We start from the raw sequence: 21,720 nt of genomic DNA on the forward strand, positions 1-21,720 counted from the left end.
CACAGAACAAAGAGGGGAAAGGAGCAGTGCCATTTTGTTGTTGTCTGTATAGCAGTACAGATACTGATAGAAGTGTGTCCCCAGCCAACTTCATAATACACCTTGGATCTGCTCCAGATGACTCGAAAATCTGGATACAGTCCTGCAAAACTTCACCCAGGACTGTATCCCACTTATCCAGACATGCAGAGCAGAACTCAAATGCAGCCAGCTGACAAGCCGACGGCCGTGCGAAGCGAAAAACTTCACTACTACCATTAATTTGCTCCTCCCTGATGTACACTCAGACAGGCAGCTCATACACGCACACCCATACAGGGAGATCATACGCGCACACCCATACGGGGAGATCTAATGCGCACACCCATACGGGGAGATCTAATGCGCACACCCATACGGGGAGATCATACGCGCACACCTATACAGGGAGATCATACGCGCCGACCCAAACGGGGAGATCATACGCGCACACCCATACGGGGAGATCTAATGCGCACACCCATACGGGGAGATCTAACGCGCACACCCACACGGGGAGATCATACGCGCACACCTATACAGGGAGATCATACGCGCACACCCAAACGGGGAGATCATACGCGCACACCCATATGGGGAGATCATACGCGCACACCCATATGGGGAGATCATACGTGCACACCCATACGGGGAGATCATACACGCACACCCATACGGGGAGATCATACACGCACACCCATACGGGGAGATCATACACGCACACCCATACGGGGAGATAATACGCGCACACCCATACGGGGAGATCATACGCGCACACCCATACGGGGAGATCATACACGCACACCCATACGGGGAGATCATACACGCACACCCATACAGGGAGATCATACACGCACACCCATACGGGGAGATCATACACGCACACCCATACGGGGAGATCATACACGCACACCCATACGGGGAGATCATATGCGCACACCCATACGGGGAGATCATACGCGCACACCCATACGGGGAGATCATACACGCACACCCATACAGGGAGATCATACACGCACACCCATACGGGGAGATCATACACGCACACCCATACAGGGAGATCATACGCGCACACCCATACGGGGAGATCATACGTGCACACCCATTCGGGGAGATCATACGCGCACACTCATACACGCACGCTCATACAGACAGGTGGGTCTCCTGACAGCTGCTCCTGGTGCTTCAAAGCTACCCTCAGATCTCCGTGCACATGCAGCTCCCCGCTCAGGCTCCAGTAGCCTCTGACCATACCACACACCTCAGCTGCTGTAGAACCTCCATACTACATCTCAGCTGCGACAGAACCCCATACTGCACCTTAGCTGCTGCAGAACCTCATACCACATACCTCAGCTGCTGCAGAACCTCATACCACATACTTCAGCTGCTGCAGAACCCCTTACTAGACCTCAGCTGCTGCAGAACCTCATATACACATCAGCTGCTGCAGAACCTCATATACACCTCAGCTGCTGCAGAACCCCTTACTAGACCTCAGCTGCTGCTAATTGTTTGGGAGCTAAAATGAAATTCTTTGCCAGGTCATATATATATATATATATATATATATATATATATATATATATATATATATATATCCCATCTATACCATGTTAGCCTTGCATTACATATGCAGATGCAGTGTAGTAGCTACAGGCAGTGTCCTGACATTGGGAAGGAAGGGGTTAACACACTGGCAGCTTTTCTCTTTATTACTCTAGTCACTCTGTGACACTTCTCTGCCTCCTCCATCCACTATCTCCTGAGACCGAGCTCCCCTGTCCCAGCATGTAGCACTGTAGTCTCTGTGCGTCCCCTCCCCCGTCCTCCTGCATGGAGCTGAGTCCTGCCGGCTGATTATCAGATTAGTCTCACAGCCCGAGCAGGAGGAGGGGGAGAGCGGCTAGCTGCTGAGGATAGTGCTGGGCACAGTGCACCTTCTCTGGGGGCTCCACAACTATGGCGTCTGGCTCCCTCTCCAGCTCCCTGTGTGTGAGCTGCGCATGTCAGCTCTCAGCTACATTGTAGCAGACGGGACGTGAGCCGTCCATTTACTCCAATGTACTGAGGGCTGCCATAAAGCAACTGTGTATGTGTCGTGCAGGGAGACATACACAGATGCAATTGCAAATGGCAGCCCCCAGGGAAGCACATTATTGTTAATTTTACAAAATATAAAAACAGGAATCAAAGTCTATTTTTAAAGATATTAATTAAATGAAACAAAAATAATAAAAAAAAAGAAAAAAATAAGTGACACATTCCCTTTAATGACAGGGGTAGCTGCAACTTAAAGGAGACTGGGTTGATAATTTCTATAATGGGGAATGGACCTATATATTGGGGAGCAAATTTGACTGAAGGGACCCTGAGACGTAAATTCTTAGTAGACAACCACACTTTTTCTCCCACAAGGTTCTGGAGACCGGGACGGCGTTTGCAATTAGCGTATTGAACTTGTTTTTGTTGGGATACGGTTAGAGTCGCAAGACTCTCTGCCCAAACTGTGCACAGTTTTTTGGTAAGTTCTGCAATGGAAGTGAAATGTGACTCCTGATTGGGGACTGCAGAAAACCGGGGATGATAACCATAGTTACAATAGAAGGGAGTTTGCTGTGTGGAGGTGTTGACGTGATTGTTTAAAGCAAACTCAGCCATTGGCAAATACTCAAACCAGGTACCTTGGTTATCAGAGACATGGCATCTTAAATACTGCTCAAGAGATTGATTAGTACGTTCCGTTTGACCATTAGTTTCCGGGTGAAATGCCGAGGAAAATGACAAAGATATATTTAACAATTCACAAAAAGCTCTCCAAAACCTGGACACAAATTGCACCCCTCGGTCAGAGACAATGTTGGTAGGCACCCCGTGTAACCGGAGGATGCGACGAACAAACAGTTTAGCAAGAGTTTTGGCAGTAGGCAGTTTCTTTAGTGCAATTAAATGACACATTTTACTAAAGCGATCAACCACTACCCAGATCACAGTCTTCCCCTGTGAGGGGGGAAGGTCAGTTATAAAGTCCATCGACAGATGGGACCACGGACGACCTGGCAGTGGTAATGGCTGGAGCAGACCTTCAGGCAGAGACCTTGGGGTTTTGGCTCGGGCACATGTTTCACAGGATTTAACATTATCCCGAACGTCCCTCGGCCATGAAGGCCACCAGCATGAGCGAGACAATAGATAGCCGGTCCCAGCAATGCCAGGGTGACCGGCCAGCACGGATGCATGTATTTCTTTCAACACTGCTAACCTAAGGTGTACAGGAACAAACAACTTATCTGGAGGTACGTTAGCAGGTGCGTTATTTTGAGATCCCAAAATTTATTTTTTTAAGTCAATGGAGATACTAGCAAGAACAAAGCCTGGAGGTATAATTTTTTCTGGTTCAACCTCAGGCATGTCACAAACACCAAAACTTCGAGACAAGGCGTCAGCCTTGATATTCTTAGACCCTGGACGATATGTCACTATAAAGTTAAAACGGGTAAAGAACAATGCCCAGCGCGCTTGAAGCGGATTTAACCTCTTAGCATTGTCTAGGTATAACAAGTTTTTGTGGTCGGTTAAAACCGTTATCTGATGTCTCGCTCCTTCCAGGAAATGCCTCCACTCCTCGAAGGACCATTTCCCAACAGTTCACGGTTGCCAACATCATAATTGGCCTCGGAAGAGGAGAATCTCCTGGAGAAGTATGCCACAGGCCTCAGATTAGTATAGGGTTCTTTCCCCTGAGAAAGTACCGCCCCAACTCCGGACTCTGAGGCATCCACCTCCACCACAAACGGAACATCCAAGTCAGGATGTACCAAGACGGGGGACGTAGAAAAACTTTTCTTTAACTGCGTAAAGGCCTGTTCGGCCTCTTGCGACCAAGAAGCTGGGTCCGCCCCTTTCTTAGTCAACTCAGTCAGAGGCTTAACCACTAGAGAAAAATTACGGATGAATTTCCTATAGAAATTGGCAAAACCTAGGAATCTTTGGACCTCTTTCAAAGTAGTACCGCTATAACTTTACTAGGATCCATTTGTACCGCATCAGGAGTAAGGATATATCCCAGAAACCCAATTTCTTTTACCCCAAAAAGACACTTTGAAAATTTGGCACACAAGAGATTCTTTCTGAGCCTAGATAACACCTCACAAACGTGTTTCTGGTGGGAGGGCCAGTCTGGTGAGTAAATGAGAATGTAATCCAGGTACACTACGACAAATTGACCAAACAAATCACGGAAAATGTCATTGACAAACCTTTGAAAAACTGCCGGAGCGTTACTGAGCCCGAAGGGCATCACAAGATATTCAAAATGCCCTTCTGGAGTGTTAAAAGCAGTTTTCCATTCATCACCTTCTCTGATCCGGATCAAGTTATATGCCCCCGAAGGTCTATTATTGAGAACCAACGGGCACCCACTACCTGGTTAAGAAGGTCCGGGATCAGAGGAAGAGGATGCTGGTCCTTAATGGTTATTTTATTTAATGCCCTGTAATCTATACAGGGACGTAATCAACCGTCTTTCTTTTCCACAAAGAAAAACCCAGCACCCATGGCATACACGGATGGGCGTATGTGACCCTTCCTTAAACTGTCCTGTATGTACTGGCGCATCGACTCTCACTCCGGGGGGGACAGGTTAAAGATCCGACCCTTGGGAAACCTGGCCCCGGACACAAGATCGATGGCGCAATCATACGGACGGTGCGGAGGCAAGGCATCAGCAACCGCCTCATCGAACACATCCTGGAAGTCAGAAATAAATTCAGGCAGAACCAGCATATCAGTGACAGAACATAAGGACGGACAAACCTGAGCCAAATGGGACTCACAAGAACTACCCCACTCAACTAACTCAGAGGTTTTCCAACTAAACACTGGATTGTGGAGACGCAACCATGGCATACCCCCACTTAAAGGAGCAGAATTGGCACCTGAAACAGAAAATGGATAGCACAACGGGATCAACTTCAATCCTAAGGACAAAGCAACAGGTGTACGAATAAAACTTAGGGCAGCGCCTGAATCCACCATGGCCTGGCAGGAAAAATTTGTATCACCAGAAGACAATTTTACTGGCAGTAACAACTTGTCAAACACTCTAGGAGGTACCTGTGTGCCTGAGTGACCCTCCAGATCATCACTCAGGCACTGGCGTTTTCCCGGAACTTGATCGGGCCAGAACGGAAATTCTCTGAGGAAGTGTCCCGGTTTTCAGCAATACAGGCACAAAGAGTTGTCCAGGTGATGTTTCCTGTGAGCAGTAGCCGCAGTGGAGCCCAATATCATCGGTTCCTCTTCTGGCAGAGTAGGAGACAAAACCACTGCTTTCCTTGAGGTTACCTGATGTGAAACCACTGTTGTCACCCCCTGCTTCTCCCGTTTCCTCTCCCTAAGTCGCCTGTCAATGGAGATGGCTAATGTCATTAATTCACTCAGGGAGTCAGGAGAGGGGTGGCTGACCATAGCGTCCTTTATGTGGTCTGACAGTCCTTGTCGGTATAAGGTTTTAAGGGGTGCGTCTGTCCACCCTGTTACCGCGCTCCACTGCCCAAACTCAGCTGAATAATCCTCAGCGGTACGGCAACCTTGCTGGATGGATAACAGGTGAGATTCGGCCAGGGCAGCGCGGTTAGGGGCATCATAAATTTGGCCCAGGGACCCAAAGAACCTTTGCAGGGAACTCCATTCAGGGGCTTCAGGAGGTAGGGCCAGAGCCCAATCTTGGGGTGCCCCCTGAAGGAGAGACACTACCATAGCAACTCTTTCAGCATCTCCCGAGAAGGGGTTAAACTTAAAATATAAGTTACAGGACTCCCTGAATGTTCTGAACTTGTCCGGTTCCCCTCAAATCGGTCGGGCATAAGCATCTTAGGTCGGGGAGTCTGAGAGACCACAGGATCTGGCGTCATAGTCATCTGGAAAGTTAACGGGGTTAAGGCGTCTACTCGCTGCATCAGCTGTGCCTTATAACCCGCCATACCTTCCATACGTGTCGCAATGTCTTGTAAACTGTCAGCTATGGACGGATCAACAGACATGCTGAACCGTCGGAATCACAGACGTAGGTAGGGCCTGTGAAAATGTTAGAATCAGGACAGAGAGACACAAGGACAGGTGAACCCTGAAGCTAGCACCCGCCCCACTGCCCCTACCTGCTTGCCTCAGATGCTCTAATATAGCAAACGGACAACTGGACAGCAGTCCCTGATCTAACTACAGTAAATACACAAAACAAAACAAGACAATACACAACACAATAAAGGGAAGTCAGAAGTCCGAGTCAAAACCAGCCGAGCAACCAAGTACCAAATCGTGTCCAAAAGAATAGTCAAGTAGTCAAAGCTGAAGTCAGGTAACCAGGATATAATGCAGGGAATGCTAGATCAAGTAACACCAGGCAAGCCAGGGACTTTCACAGGCGAAGCATAGTAGACTGGGGAGGATACTTATAGGTTCCAGACTCAAGATTACTGACAGCTGATTGGTAGTGTCAGCTGTCAATCAACAATCAGCTAACACACACAACACCTATGCTGCTCAGCCAGGGAAGTGGAACCCTGGCCTCTGCTACAACACAGAATAGCAGAGCCGAGTAGGTAAAAAACACAAGAAGCAGTCCAGCTGCTATGAGCGCCGTAGTCGCGCCCCTAGCAACCGGCCTGAGCGGTCATGTATGCTTTGACTGCATGCATCGGCGGTGCCAGGAGCCGAATGAGTCCTAACAGTATATGTGTGGATTGCTTCTATGTTCTTTTGGCTACAATAAAGACTGAAGAGAAGCTACAGTGAGTGCCACAATTACTTTATCTGTATCGTTTGGACCTTACATACAAAAGTGCCTGGCATTTTCCAGTAACAGATACCTTTTAACCTCTTCCCTCCGCAGCCTGTTTTGGCCTTAATGACTAGGGCCTATTTTTCAAATCTGATAACTCTGCGATGCTTTTAACGATCGCGGTTATTCTGAGATTGTTTTTTCTTGACTAATTCCTCTTTTTTTAGTGATATACTTTGGTTGATACACTCAGTAGTTTTTTTTGTAAAAAAAAAACATTTGCGCAAAAAATAGAAAAATTTACAATCCTTTATATTCAAAATTCTCTTGTTCTAAGAAAAAAATATTCATGCCACATTAACTAATTATTACTGCAACATATCTACTTTATGGTGACGTCATTTTGTAAACGGTCTTTTACTTTTTAGGATGTTAGAGGGTTTCAAAATTTTGCAGCAATTTTTCAAAGTTTCACGAAAATTTCAAATTCAGAATTTTTTTAGGGACCAGTTTAGTTCTGAAGTGGATTTGTGGGCCCTGTATGTAAGCTACCCCAATAAATCCCTCCATTGTAAAAACTGCACCCCTCAAAGTATTCAAAGTAACATTTCATAAGTGTATTAACCCTTTAGGTGTTGCGCAGAAATTTAAGCACGTTGGCGGGCAAATTTATGATTTTCATTTGTTTGGAAGATATTCAATTTAAATCCATTTTTTTCCCTCTAACACAGCAAATACTAACTGAGAAATGGAACTCATTTTGATTCCCCTTATTCCAATTTTTCTAGAAATCCCCCATATGTGGCCTCAGTGCGTCATCTGACTCAACCACAGGCCACAGACATAACAGAGAACTGATGAATTTTGGGGCCTTATTATTTCAGTTTTTTTTAGCCATTATACCATGTCACAGAGGCCTTGCGGTGCCAAAATATTTGCGTAAGACAAGTTGACATTTCCATCGGTACCATTCTGGGGGACATGTGGCTCCCTGATCAATATTTATTTAATTTTTATGAGGTGGTACAAATAAAAAACACAATTTAGCAGCTGTTTTCACCATTTTTCTGTACGCCGTTCACCATATAATACATATGACATGTTATTATTATTCGTCAGGTCAGTATGATTACAGCTAAATCCATTTTATATAACTTTTTTTTTATAGTTTATGGCATTTATACTACAAAAACGGTTTGTGTCTTGCATATTGTAATGGCAGTAATATTTAAAATTTTTCAATAGAGTTATGTGAGGGATTTTTTTGCGGCATAAGCTGACTTTTTTAGTGGTACACCTTTTGGGTACATGTGATGTTTTGATAGCTTTTATCAATATTTTTAGGGTCCGGGATTAACTAAAAATTGTCTTTTTGGTTAGTTTTTTATTTATTTTTTAATGGCGTTAATCGGGTGATATAATTAATGTAACAGGTTAATAGACGGGTTCATTATGCAGGTGGTGATACCAAATATGTGTATCTCATTTATAGGGGATCATTTATAAAGGGGGGAAGGGGAATGTGTATATTTATTTTAATTATTTATTTTTATAATTAATTTGTTTTAATTAATTATTTATTTATGTATGTATGTATTTGTGTGTTTTTACTTTTGAAGGTAAATATATAATGCATTACTGCACATAATCTGTGCTGTAATGCATTATATAGTGAAAGAGTGTCATTGTTACACACTGATACTCTTTCAACGATCGGGGGGGGGAGGGAGAAGGATCGGAGGTAGCTGAATCTCGAGGGAGAGGGTGAGCAATGGGAGGAAGCCGGATAAGAGAAGGGAGGAGGGGGGATCTGTATCGGGGTGGGGGGAGCACTGGGGGGGGACTGGATTGGGGCGGGGGGAGCACGGCCGGACAGGGAGAAGGAAGGGGGGCTTGGGGGGAGCATAACGGCCTCTGCTGATCAGGCGGCGGGAGAAGGCTGTAGCACATTGCCTCCTACCACCGCCCGATCAGCAGATACAGAGTATCTCCCCATAGACGCTGTGGTCGCAATGACCAGGGCGACTATGGGGTTAACTCTGTGAAACAGCCTCCTCCCACTGCCAGATCTCAGCTAGGGACAGTAAGGGGATGCAAGAAAAGCATGACGTCCAGGGACGTCATGATGCAGAATGGCACTGCTTTTCATGACCTCCCTGAACACCATTTTGGGGGAAAGCGTTAACATTGCAACCTGGGGTATACTCTTCATCTTTGTTAAAAGAGATTTCTTCATGCTTAGCTTGTGTTTCTATTTAACATTTGCTATTATTAAAAAGGAAAAAAGATGGTAAAAAATAGATGCTGTTTTATACTGCAGAATCTGTTTCCCACTGGTATACATTATTAAAAAAAAAGAAACATATCTGTTTTTTTTGATGTACACAAAAATATGGTTGACCACTTTTTATAAATTAAAATTATACATTTTGGAACAGAAACAGAGAAAGGAACAGAAAAAGACAGTGTGGACCCAGCCTCCAGCATTCCCTATAGAAAAATCCACACCTCCTTGTCAGGGGCGTAGCTAATGTCTCTTGGGCCCTTGTGCAAGAGGTCAACTTGGGCCCCCCCTTCCTCGACCAAGCGATGCTATTGGTACCACCATCACCACCATATTGTTACTGACCAAATCCAGTATACTAAATCCAATGAAACACAGTACCAGTTAAAAGTAACAAATATTACCACCACAAACTAACACCGCCACATACTAACACCGCCACATACTGACTAACACCACTGCTGCTACTGACTAACACCACCACATACTGACTAACTCCACCACCGCTGCTACTAAATAACATCCACTGTCCACAGATCACCATCACCTCATCCAGTCATATAGAGGCTGACCCAGCCCTACACAGGTTCTGTACACCATATACATTACAGAGCAGTTATATCAGGTGACTCACAGGGGACGTCTTCTCTGATCAGAGTTCTACCCTTTTCAACTTCTTCTACATCTGTTCTGGGCAGTTATGAGAACTTCTGCCAGAGATTCTGCCAGACAAACATATTAGGCTCCTCCCTCCATTAGGCACCATCCTGATCATTATACACACTGCACATCTGTATTTTCCCCTTTGTGCCCATAGAGTGGGTAGGCTGACTCTATGTGACCCCCCTTATAGTATATGCCCCCGTCTGTGTGGTCCACTATAGTATATGCATCCCTCTGTGAATGCCCTATTGTATACACCCCCCAATGTATTACCCTTATAGATGGCTCCCAATGTTATCCCCCTTACACATGGCCCCCTTGTGCTATCCCCCTTATACAATGCCCCCTTGTAATATCCCCCTTATGGATGGCCCCCAAAGTTTCCCCTTTATAGATTGCCCCCTGTGTTGTCCCCCTTATAGATGGCCCCCATGTTACCCCCTTATAGATGGCCCCCATGTTACCCCCCTTATAGATGCCCCCCATGTATCCCCCTTATAGATGTCCCTCCTGTTATCCTTCTTATAGATGCCCCCATGTATCCCCCTTATAGATGACCCTCCTGTTATCCCCCTTATAGATACCCCCCTGTTATCCCCCTTATATATGCCCCCTGTTATCCTCCTTATAGTTGCCCCCCATGTATCCCTCTTATATATGCCCCTCCTGTTATCCCGCTTATCGATGCTCCCCATGTATCCCCCTTATAGATTCCCCTACTGTTATCCCCCTTATACACTCACTGGCCACTTTATTAGGTACACCATGCTAGTAACGGGTTGGACCCCCTTTTGCCTTCAGAACTGCTTCAATTCTTCGTGGCATAGATTCAACAAGGTACTGGAAGCATTCCTCAGAGATTTTGGTCCATATTGACATGATGGCATCACACAGTTGCCGCAGATTTGGCTGCACATCCATGATGCGAATCTCCCGTTCCACCACATCCCAAAGATGCTCTATTGGATTGAGATCTGGTGACTGTGGAGGCCATTTGAGTACAGTGAACTCATTGTCATGTTCAAGCAGAAATCGAGACTCATCATACCAGGCAACGTTTTTTCAATCTTCTACTGTCCAATTTCGATGAGCTTGTGCAAATTTTAGCCTCAGTTTCATGTTTTTAGCTGAAAGGAGTGGAACCCGGTGTGGTCTTCTGCTGCTGTAGCCCATCTGCCTCAAAGTTCGATGTACTGTGCGTTCAGAGATGCTCTTCTGCCTACCTTGGTTGTAACGGTTGGCTATTTGAGTCACTGTTGCCTTTCTTTCAGCTTGAACCAGTCTGCCCATTCTCCTCTGACCTCTGGCATCAACAAGGCATTTCCGCCCACAGAACTGCCACTCACTGGATGTTTTTTCTTTTTCGGACCATTCTCTGTTAGAGATGCTTGTGCGTGAAAATCCCAGTAGATCAGCAGTTTCTGAAATACTCAGACCAGCCCTTCTGGCACCAACAACCATGCCACGTTCAAAAGGCACTCAAGACTTCCAGTTCCAGCGCGCACAGGATGGCAGCACTGTGAAGGAATTCCCACAGTAACTCGCTATAGACTCGGCTCCCAGCTGTTACCCGCTACCACGGTAAATACCAGAACACCTGACATACTCCTCTACCGGTTAGGGACATGGAGAAACAACAGCAGCGCACTGGGAAGCAACACAGAGCCCCCTCTTCCTCTATACCTCTCTCACAGAGGGAGAAAACAAAATCCAAGATGGCTGTGTCTCCTCACACAGCAGCGCAGCACATCACCTCAGGAGACACAAATATAAATCATTCACCTCCTGCTTCTTCTGAAATGGCCACAAATGACCCCAACACTGAATCTTTTATTCCTGGACTGTCTATTTCCTGTAAATCACTAGCCATAGAAGTGGCCAAAATAATAATACCAGACATTACTGCTTCCTTGGAAGCCACTATAATGACCTCACTATCTGCTATACAGGGAGACATTTCTCATCATACCTCCCAAATACATGAATTAGAAGAGCGCCTAGGGTTAGTGGAGGATGAACTAGCCACGACTAAATCTAAGCTACAAACAACTATGAAACTTACAGCAACATTAAGGGACAAGACAGATGATCTAGAAAATAGATCAAGACGGAGTAACCTTCGCATAATAGGTCTGCCTGAAAGCATACCACTGTCACAATTATCCATCATCCGTACCTCAGAATTACCACAGACCCTAGGTTTACAAGGCTCTTGTCAAGTAGAAAGGGCACATCATATAGGCCCTCCAGCAAACACTTTAACCCCTTCCAAAAAGGCGACTACTAACAAACCGAGACAAGTGATAGTCAAATATCTTAATTATGCAGATAAAGCTGCTATTTTACAGGCGTTTAGGAAAATGAAAACTGAAGTTCTTATAAGAGGTCACAAAATTCTGATATTCAATGACTATTCTGCTACAGTAGTCCAAAAACGAAAAGCATTTGCTCCAATATGTACGGCTCTAGTACAGCAGCAAATAAGATTTGCACTCCTCTTCCCTGCTATTCTAAAAGTCTTTAAATCAGATGGATCTACCAGTGTATACCAGACCCCTGAAGAAGCTTCGTCTCTCCTAGAGAATTTGAGAGACCCAACTTCTGCTACTCCTCCTCTGCTACTCCTACGTCTTGATAGTCCTACATCTCCTTCAGCAGATATGGAGTGACGAACTATACTGACTAACATGTATAACAAGAGTCATCATCTTACTTCAGATATTTATTTATATCTCATATTCCTTTATATTCCATCATTTTCTCCCTTTACTTATGCTCCTCCTATTCTACTATGACTTCCTAAGGTTTCACCTTAAAGAAAGAGTTTTCCTTTACCAAATTAGTCATGGCATTTGTTTACTTGTACAAATCCTGCTTTAATAGGAAAATGTATAGGAAGAGATATTGCTATGTAGTATTATTGATATTAGCGAGTTACGTTTTCTCGCCATGTTTCTATTTGTTTTCTATTTCTTCTTTTTCTTGTATCTTTCTATTTTCTCACCAGGCTATATGCCCGCTCGGAGTCAGCGAATACTCCATATGTTTCTGTGTGAAAAAAGTGAAGTCTTACTTTCTTTCGCTTATTTAGTTGTAAGATTTAGATATATTGCAATATTATTGCTATACTGCTCTCTGTATATATTATGTAAGGTTTTTTTTCAGTTTTTATGCTCTTAGGTCTAATTGTAACATGAATCTCTCATCTATATTTTTCTTATCCCTACTACTGCTGTGTGCTCTTGGGGTGCCTGCCTCTTATCGCTTCATCCGCTCCTGGCTTTTATGAAAATCGTTTCTTGGAATGTAAAAGGTTTGCGCTCTCCTTCCAAAAGAGCGCTCATCCTTAAAAACCTTAGAAGACTGGGAGCGGATGTAGCGTTATTACAGAAATCTCATTTGTCTGAATCAGATTATGTTAGAATGAAAAGGTTTTGGGTAGGTGTAGTCTTTGGATCTCCTGCTCAAAATAGGAAGCGTGGTGTGGTAACTCTTATTCATAGAAATTTTGTCCACTCTATTGTTTCTCAAACCTCAGACTCAGAAGGGAGATTTCACCACATGGTTTTGGATACTCCATCTGGACATATAAGCTTATATAAGGTTTATGGCCCTAATAACAGACGAGCTCCATTTTTCCAACACTTAGAATCATCCCTTCTTCAAGATGGTGAATCCAAAATAATAGTAGGAGGTGACCTCAATACAGTTTTACACCCACATGAAGATAGGAAACGTTCCACTCCTCTGACAAGGAATTCTCCTCCTCCTGAATTATTTTTAACAAATTTGTTATCTAGTACTCATCTAGTGGATTCCTGGCGTCATCTTCATCCTGAAGAAAGAGAATTTTCTTTTTTCTCACATTCTCAGATGGCTTGGTCCAGACTTGACTATATGTTAGTCTCACAAGGAGCCTTGAGCCTACTAGATGACTCTGTCATAAATGATATGGTCATATCTGACCATTCTCCGATTACTTTTACCCTACGTGATTCGTACCCTAAAGGAACAGACATTATTTGGAGATTCCCAGCAGTTTTAGCTTCAGATGAAGTCTTCAAAAATCTTCTTAAAAAATGGTGGTCACAGTTTTGCGACACTAATTCGCAACATACCACAACTCCTATACTGTTCTGGGAAACTGCCAAAGCTGTACTAAGGGGCAATATAATCTCTTATCTCTCTGCACGTAAAAAAGAAGCGACCACCTCTTACAATACTCTTACTACTAAACTTCGTAATGCATACACTACCTTCTTATCTTTACCTTCTGAACAAAATAAATCCCTTTGGTGTATAGCAAAAAAGGAATTTGAATTAGCTCAAGAAAAACTTAATAATTTATATAAAGATCACTATTTTTCTCGTCTTTATAAATATGGTAATAAAACAGGAAAATTATTAGCTAACTTAGCAAAGAGTAAACGCCCTATTTCCCATATCAAAAATATGAAAGATCATAATGGTTTATTACATTCTGATCCAAAAACTATTTCTAATATTCTTCAAAAATTTTACCGATCCCTTTACTCTTCTGATCTTATAGATCCTTTAGCGGGTCAACAGTTTCTCCAGTCACTGAATCTTCCCAAATTGGATGAATCTTCTCTGGCATCATTAAATGTCCCCATCTCTCCTGAGGATATCTCTAAAACAATATCTTCCCTTCATAATAATAAAACACCAGGGCCAGATGGATTTAGTGAAGAATTTTATAAAGTTCTAAATACTTATCTGGTTCCAACTCTCCAAAAAGTATATCAACATATAATAGATAATAAATGCATGTTACATTCAGGGGAAATGGCCTATATTAGTTTACTCCATAAACAAGGGAAAGACCCACAACTTCCATCCTCATATCGGCCTATTTCTCTTATAAATCAAGATTTAAAATTCGTACGAAAATTATGACTGACCGGCTTGCTTTATTTCTCCCTAAGTTGATTAGTAGCCACCAAGTTGGCTTTATAAAGGACCGCTCAGCGATAACTCATATTAGGACAGTTCTAACCGTACAGGAAGTAATACAACAAAGGGAAAATCCAAACCATTCACCAGGACTGCTTGCATTAGACGCTGAAAAGGCATTTGATAATCTTAACTGGGAATGGATGGATATGACCCTCTTTCGTTATGGCATTACAGGACCCTTTAAAGATCTTATCTCTACCATATACAATAACCCAATAGCTCGCATTCATACACCTGGATTCTTATCTGACACTTTCCCAATCCTTAATGGAACCAGACAAGGTTGCCCAATGTCCCCCCTTCTTTTTGATTCAGCATTAGAGCCCTTATTTAGATTTCTTCTCCTCACACCTGAATTTAAAGGTATTCAAGTAGGCAATGAAGAAGTACGTATAGCTTGCTTCGCTGATGACACCTTATTATTCCTAGAAAATCCCACATCACACATCCCTGGTGTTTTAAAAATCTTGAAAAACTTTGGCTTATTTTCTGGTTTTAAAATTAATATTACTAAAAGCCAATTGTTACCCTTAATACCACACTTGGCTCCCCATATTTACCCTGAAGGTATAGGTATAGCAAAACAACACCTTTTATATTTAGGAATTAAAATTGGACATACCCCTTCTTCTCTCTACTCATTAAATTATATCCCAATGTTCCAAAAAATAGAACAAGAACTTGATAGGTGGAAAAATTTACCCCTTTCAATCTTAGGCCGTATTCATCTTATTAAGATGATGTCATTTGCTAAATTATTGTATCCCTTACAAATGATCCCCTTACTACTAAAACATAAGGATATTTCTCGACTCAGATCAGCCTTTACCAAATTTATTTGGAGGTCAGCATGATACTCTCAGCCTCCCCAAACATAAAGGTGGTATTCAATTACCTAATATCAGATTCTATAATTTGGCCTCCATTTTCAGACACATCAGAGACTGGATAAACGGTACTTCTTTCTTTTCTAATTATTCCTTGGAGTCTGCTCTTTCTTCTCCTTGGCCTTTGGCTTCGCTTCTTCACTTCTCTATTTCAGAACTACCCTCACATTTAAAACACAATGTTATTATCGCTGATACCGTTGCCACATGGAAAGCTTTAAGAAAATTGTATAAACTCCCATTTAGTCTTTCTAAGTTTTTCCCATTATGGGACAATCCCCTCTTTCTACATGGTAACATCAATCCTGACTATATGGTATGGAAACAAAAACAAATCACTCACTTAAGTAACTTACTGGACTCAGATAAGGGAGAGTTGTTATCTTGGGAAAAATTTAGAGACATGTATGATATCCCTCCCCATCACCAGGTTTTATTTGAACAACTTTTGCTATTAATAGAGTTAAATCTTGTGCGAAGGCAGAAAAAACTAATGATTTTGATTTTCTATGCTCCAATTCTTCTCCCACCTTATCTCTTTCACAAATATACCGTAGGATATGTGTTGATTCCTTACACAAATCTCCTCCCCCTTTTCTTAGGAAATGGGCTGCAGAAATACAAACAGATAATTTGGAACAAAAATTGCTAAATAGCATCCGATATGTTACTGCAGCCACTCCCAGTGTGAAATTGAGGGAAATCCACTTCCGGCTACTCCATAAGGCAATTCACGCTTTTAACTTTTCTTACTCCACCATGCCAGATGATTTCTTGACATATTGTCCAAAATGTAAAGAACCTAGCACAGATTTATTACACTGTGTTTGGTCTTGTTCTCAAATTCAGACATACTGGCAATTAGTACAAACCTTTATTCAGAATACATGGAATGAATTCATACCTCTAACTCTACTCAGTTATGTTTTTCATGTTGTGGTGGCCGGGGATGGAGATCCCTCTGAAAAACCTATAGCCTCAAAATGTATTCATCTTACTCTGTTATTAGCCTTAAAAGGCTTACTAAACCACTGGATCTCTGACACACTTCCCACTATTTCTGAGCTAACAACCTCGCTGCAACAAAGATGTTTCCACAAAAAATGTCATTAAAAAATGGAAGCTGTTATGAAACACTTTTGTAATACTGTTTGGTATCAAACTTACTATATTGTATCCTATTTATGTCTTCATTTGATATGTAACTGTATTGTTATAGATAAAATTTGAAAAATCTAATAAAAATATTTTGAAAAAAAAAAAAAAAAAGGCACTCAAATCACCTTTCTTCCCCATACTGATGTTCGGTTTGAACTGCAGGAGATTGTCTTGACCATGTCTACATGCCTAAATGCACTAAGTTGCCGCCATGAGATTGGCTGATTAGAAATTAAGTGGTAACGTGCAGTTGGACAGGTGTACCTAATAAAGTGGCCGGTGAGTGTATATGCCCCCCATGTATCCCCCTTATAGATGGCCCCCCATGTATCCCCCTCATAGATGCCCCCCCCATGTTATCCCCCTTATAGATACCCCTCCTGTTATCCCCCTTATAGATGCCTCCCTTGTATCCCCCTTATAGATGCGCCCCATGTTATCCCCCTTTTATATGCCTCCCATGTATCCCCTTATATATGCCCCTCCTGTTATCCCCCTTATAGATGTTCCCCATGCATCCCCCTTATAGATGCCCCTCCTGTTATCCCCTTTTATATGCCCCCATGTATCCCCCTTATAGATGCCCCCCCATTTATCCCCCTTATATATGCCCACCCATGTATCCCCCTTATAGATGGCCCCCCATGTATCCCCCTTATAGATGCCCCCATGTATCTCCCTTATGTATGCCCCCCATGTATCCCCCTTATAGATGCCCCCCACACACGTATACCCCTTATAGATGGTACCCCCCCCTCGTGCAAAGCAGATGAGAAAAACAAAAAAACTCACCTGCAACTCGCTCCACCGCCGTGTCTCTCTTCTGCAGGCTCGGTCCCCTCCCCATCTGACGCGCGGCTCCCGGCTCCCCAGGACGATTCCATCCCCGGCAGAACACACACCAGTGAGCTCTGTGTGCACTGGGGATGTTACTTCCAGCACAGAGGGTGCTTGTTATAGATGCTCCCTGCGCCAGAAGTACTTCACCGGCGCACACAGAGGTCACTAATGTATGCTGCCGGGACGGGGCTGAGCCAGGGAGCCGAGAGCTGCGCTTAAGCTGGGGAACATCCTCTTGTGACCTGAGGCAAAACACTGCTTGCGGTCACAAGCGGGAGGGGGGCAGTGTGGTGGCCTTGCACCCCCCCCCCCCCTTGGTAGCGGCTTGGTCACTACACCACTGCTCCTTGTGTTGGTTAAGGGTAAGGAACAGAAATCCTTTATACTATGTTCCTTGGTTTACTGTCAAATGTGTTATTGACCTGGCGGATCCACTTCTTATTGTTACAGTAATATAAAGCAGAGTGTCCCAATTTGTAGAGAGATAAGTAAAGTAAGTCCAATTAGGAAAACCTTGCTCTAGAAACTAGTAGTGATCTATGTGCTAGAGATATCCTGTCTCTAGTTGGGGCACAGTTTTCTTTAGGAAAAAATCTGGTCAAATGTATTCTTTTGCAAAATTTTGTAATGAATAAGTGTGAGTATAAGGAACAGGCTACACTGTACTTTTCTGTAGTTCTACAGATTCATTTTAAGTATTGAGGAGCAACTGTAGTCAATATGATTGCATACAACTCAATGGTCTACTTTGCTATGCAGCTATAGCTCAGTAGTTAAATATTTAACACTTTACAAAAAAACACAGTGTCACCCTAGCTTATAAGTCACATCAGGGTTTCCAATAAGTTGACATGACATGGGTTAGTCATATTAAAAAAATATGTGGTTTGAAACTTTGGAAGCAGTAGACAGCTGATCCCCTGCTGTAATTACATGGAGTGAAGAATCCTCTGCTCTGGGTAATATAACTTGTTACATGCCGAACTGACAATGTCAAATTTGACTGCAGCATGTAATGGGTCCTGGTGGTTTTAGGGTGTCATACCCAACAGTTTTGACACGACAAAAAAAGTGTCTAAAACAATAAATGTTGCACAAGCCATATAAGAGTATAACTTCATTTATGTAAATTATGTCATACTTCGGGTGCATTTGCAATCATACCATAACTCTGTCATTATTTTACTTTTATGAACCTTCCAAGTTCAGAGCCGATACATACACAAACATTCACCATTTTACATAACGTTTAGGAAGAATTGTACTTACACAAGTGGACTATACTTACCTTTCTTACTCCCGCACCATTAATGATATTAACCCCTTCAAGACAGAGCCCATTGATGCACAGATGTCTGGGTCAAATTAAATTTCCTCCCACCTTCTGAGAGCCATAGCGCTTTTATTTTTCCACCTACAGGGCTGGTTGAGTTGTCATTTTTTTGCACCATGATCTTTTATTAATATCATATTTTTGTAACAGATTTTAATAGCTTTTTATAAAAAAAATTCTGATATATAATTAAAAAAACCATCAATCTGTTCACCGTGCGGGAACAATATTTTAAAAGATCGGACAACTTTGCACGCTACTAAATACAATAAGCTTATTTATTTATTTTAATCATTTTTAGTTTTATAATGGGCAAGGGGGTATTTTAAATCTTTCTTGGGAGGGGGGTTTATAAGTTTTTTTTCTTTTAATACTTTTAAAAACTTTTTTTTTTAATTACACTTTTATGTTACAGTTAAACATACAATCATTAGATGTACTGATCATTGCATGTACTGATCTATGCTATGCCATAGCATAGCATAGATCAGTGTTATCGGCGATCTATGCATAGAGCCTGCCTGTGAGCAGACTCAATGCATGGATGTCAGATCAGAAAGGACAGAGGTAAGCATGGCTGCAGGGGTCCTGAACCTTCAGTGACAGTGTGCACTGTGCAGAACATCTAGGTATATATTTATTGAATTTGTCCCAATGTGAACTAAGATTATTTCAAATATCTACTTTATTTATAATGGAGCTATTTAATGAACACTTTATTCAAATTGTTTAACCCCTAGACGACCCTGGACGTAGGGTTACGTCATGGAAGTCTGTCCCCAGACGACCCATGACGTAACCTTACGTCCTGGGTGTTTTTCCCGCTATGAAGTGCGCTCCGGAGCGGAGCGCGCTTCATAACAGGTGGGGGCCGGCTGCAAACAGCAGCCGGGACCTCACCGGTAATGACACGCTGCAGCGATCGCGCTGCCGCGTGTCATTAACCCCTTAAACGCCGCGATTGCGGCGCGACCGCGGCGTTTAAGTGTAAGTGACAGGGGGAGTCCCCGGTCACTTACCGATCGGGACCCCCGCAGTGTGACTGTGGGGGTCCCGATCGGTAAAACGGACTGCCGGAGGTCTCTTACCTGCCTCCGTGCGGTCCGATCGGCGATCTGCTACACTAAGCCTGCACAGGCAGGCTCAATGAGCAGATCGCCGATAACACTGATCAATGCTGTGCCTATGGCATAGCATTCATCAGTGTAAAAATCAGAGTAGTGCATGTAAAAGTCCCCCAAAGGGACTTCAAAAGTGTAAAAAAAAAAAGTTCAAAACACACACACACTACCCCAAAACCCCTCCCCCAATAAAAGTCTAAATCACCCCCCTTTCCCATTATATAAATAAAACATATAAAAATAAATAAATAGATAAACATATAATATACCGTAGCGTGCATAATTGTCCGATCTATTAAAATATAACAAGCGTCATTGTGATCGGTAAACGGCGTACACGAAAAGAGGGGAAAAAGTGCGCAGATTACCGATTTTATGTTACATTATATATTACAAAAAATCTATAAAAAGTGATCAAAACGTCCGATCTTCACAAATATGGTATTAATAAAAACTAGAGATCATGGCGGAAAAAATGACACCCCATACAGCCCCGTAGGTGAAAAAATAAAACCGTTAAAAGCGTCACAATAGGCCCATTTTATTAATATTTAATTGCCAAAAAAAAGGATTTCATAAAAAAAATACATATATAACATTAGAGAATCTGTGTAACCTGCATATGGTTGTGTTCGGACTGACCTATAGAATAATAGTGTCATGTCGCTGTTACCATATAGTGCATTACGTAGACACAGGAACTCCCCAAACGTTACCATATTGCATTCTTATTTACGATTTCACCTATTTATATCTTCATAAATAATATATTTGGAATTCCATCATACATGTTATGGTAAAATGAATGACGCCATTACAAAGTACAACTATTCCTATAAAAAACAAGCACTTACATGGCTTGTAGATAGAAAACTGAGAGTGCTAGAGCTCTTAGAAGGGGAGGAGGGAAAAACGAAAGCACTAAGATCAAAATTTGCGCGGTCCACTGGGTCATTTTGGGCCTGGTCCTCAAAGGGTTAAGCCAACTTTCCACAATAATGCCACATCACATCTTTGATCCAGACATACAAATTAAACTCAGGGTAGGTGGGAATCAGCTATTTTCTCCTCTATTTAACAACCGACTTGGGTGGGCAGGGGGAATGCTTGACCACAATGGATGTAGTGACCACTCAGAAATGTACAATGCAAAAAAACAAGTTAGTCAGCACATGCTAACTGAAAAAAGTATTAGTCTTACTGGTAAGACTGTTTCTCCGATATCTTCACGACGGCACCAGAGGAGTTAACTCGTTCCCTAGGGACGGGAAAAGCACAAACACGGGAGGTTAAAAGCCCCTCCCCTTCCCACAAACACCAGTGTATTATAACCACTTCTGGCACCACGTGAGTACTATATATATATATATATATATATATATATATATATATATATATACACAGTATAGGGTGGGGTGTTGGTGCCGTCGTGAAGATATCGGAGAAACAGTCTTACCGGTAAGACTAATTTTATTTTCTCTCCTCATCTTCACGACGGCACCACAGGAGAATGCCAACCATTTACCTTAGGGTGGGACCACGGCCTGAAGAACCCTCCTTCCAAAGGTGAGGTCTTCATTCCTCTGAAGCTGTAGCCTGTAGTGCTTCGTGAAAGTATGCGGAGAGGACCAAGTGGCTGTCTGACATATTTGGTCTAT

This window comes from Dendropsophus ebraccatus, chromosome 5 (genome assembly GCF_027789765.1).
Source record: "Dendropsophus ebraccatus isolate aDenEbr1 chromosome 5, aDenEbr1.pat, whole genome shotgun sequence".
Lineage (NCBI taxonomy): Eukaryota > Metazoa > Chordata > Amphibia > Anura > Hylidae > Dendropsophus > Dendropsophus ebraccatus.